Consider the following 2,467-nt stretch of genomic DNA (forward strand, 5'->3'; position numbering starts at 1 on the left):
GAGTTAGCAGGAGAATAAGTTTGCTGAACAATGGCAGAGAAAATGTAGCCAAAAATACCACTTCCAGCGTTACTTGTAACGGCTCGCCCCGCTAAACAGGCTAAGAAAAGAAAGTTGGAGGCACAAAAGGCTGCGACGAAAAAGGCTTTGGATAAAGCGAGAGGACAAACCACAGTCAACATCGGTGCATTGTGGGGGTGTGGCTTTGGACGGAGCACTGACGGGAGGGGGAGGAAGGGGTGGAGCTTAGAGGAGGTGCCACTTTCAAATCTTGCTAGCTCTCCAACATTACCAGCTATAGCTTTAACAGGAACCATGGAGGTCAAGTTGAGGTCTGGAAGACAACCCAGAGTGCAGTGACACCTGTACAAATATGACCTTCATGGAAGAGTCATCAGAAGAAAACCTTTTCTGCATCCTCACTACAAAATTCAGTGTAAGAAGTTTGGGAAGGAATATCTAAACAAGTCTGATGTTTTTTGGAAACAAGTCCTGTGGACTGATGAAGTTAAATTAGAACTTTTTGGACACAATGAGCAAAGATATGTTTGGAGAATTTCATTAAAAGAACACCTTTCCAACTGTTAAACACGGGGGTGGATCAATCATACTTTGGGCTTGTGTTGCAGCCAGTGACACGGGGAACCTTTTACAGGTAGAGGGAAGAATGGACTCAGTTAAAGTCCAATAAATTCTGGAAGCAAACATTACACCATCTGTAAAAAAGCTGTTTCTGTGGAGAGCTCAATGGCTGGGTTAGGGTTAGGGTTAGGTCTTGACCTCAGCCATTTGTTTAATTTCCTCAACTCTGTTTCTTTTCTTGTCCACTGAGCCGAACAGCCAATCAGAGCGATTTCATTCACTGACTGCTCCGCTGCCGACTAGTGCCAACAGGGTGGGACACACTACCAAAACTAGACACAACAGACACTTACAGACAGCTCAACGATGACTGACGGCTGATCACCCTCTTGGTGTTTCAGGACCCTTCGATGGCCATATTGGTAGTTGTCGGTTCTTACAGACCTGCTGGTCAGAAATGTAACATCACCACTTATACGTACTGTATGAGATTGCTTCCTCTCCAAATGACATTGCCGCTCTCTCACAAAACATCATTAACTAAAACTACATAGAAACACTTAAAAGATGTGACAGTTTGTGAAATAAATACATATTCTTAAACATTTGTTCTATTTCTTTAGAATCAGGAGCTTAGCTTTTGGATCCACAATTGAAAAACTAAAGTACAACGGAACTCATGATATGGACATAATGGATGACAAGGTTGGATGAATATTATTGGTGTAGTCTATGATATCATTTATATGTTTGACTGTGGTTAAATAACAGTGACCTGAAGGTCCGGGTTGGCTTCGCACTCTGCAATTCATGTCAAGCCATTAGTATCACTGGATTTAGATGTGGGTATTATCAGCAAGGACATCGTGGCTGTGTAGGATTTGGTCAGGAGGTAGACTGTTAATAAAAAATGTCCTGGCTCTCAACTAAAGTCGACTTAAAAGTCTTCATACATCATGTGTGAAACATTAGGTCTAATGGTGATATACTGTTTTTAGTCATTTTAGAAAAACAGCTCTCACTAAGGCCCTGTTTACAACTGGTATTAACATGCGTCTCAGGTGATCGGGTCACAATAGACAGCTCTATGTACAGGTGTGAATGCAACCAATGTCTCTTGTGATTTGATCACTTAGACCGCATTCGTAAGTGGTCTGGGCCTCATATGCCCACATTCTTTCAGCAGTGTACGCTGATGCGTCCTCGGCCACACTGAAGGACTGCCTACTCTGCTGACATCCCTGCTTATCTGATTTCCCACCAGATGACTTACTTCTGCTGTTGTAAGGTTCCACAGGTTAGACACATTGAAGAAGGACCCTCTCCGGAGCCACACTCCTACCAGTAAATGGTCCCAACAAACTCACACTGACACCAAAACAGCTTGATTCTGTTGTTAACCCTGTTGAAGTCTGGGAAAAAATAAAGATACATGTGTAATGAGTTTGTCACACCACTGAAAAATGTGTTACTAACCACCCAACCAAATTTGAATGATTAAAAATATTAGGGTGAAATAGGGCCGTAACGGTACATGTATTTGTGTCGAACCGTTCGGTACGCGACTTTCGGTTTGGCATGACCCTGTACTGAATTATTGGGCGCAGGATATTATTTTATTTTATTTTGTTTTATTTTAATTCCGTTTTTGCGAGCCGAACCATTTAAAATATCTAGTTCCCCAACGGACATAATTGAGTGACGGACCGAGTCCGACCATAAATCTCTCACTTTGTGCAGCGCATTCTCGCATTTTGACAACATGGCAAGTGAGCCTGACGAACCTGAAGACCCACCCGCAAACCTTAAGTCCTCCGTTTGGGAACACTTTGGTTTCAGGGTAAAATACGAAGATGGAAATAAACAAGTTGACAAGACAAAAGCA

The sequence above is a fragment of the Epinephelus moara genome, chromosome 12, assembly GCF_006386435.1.
Source record: "Epinephelus moara isolate mb chromosome 12, YSFRI_EMoa_1.0, whole genome shotgun sequence".
NCBI classification, from domain to species: domain Eukaryota; kingdom Metazoa; phylum Chordata; class Actinopteri; order Perciformes; family Serranidae; genus Epinephelus; species Epinephelus moara.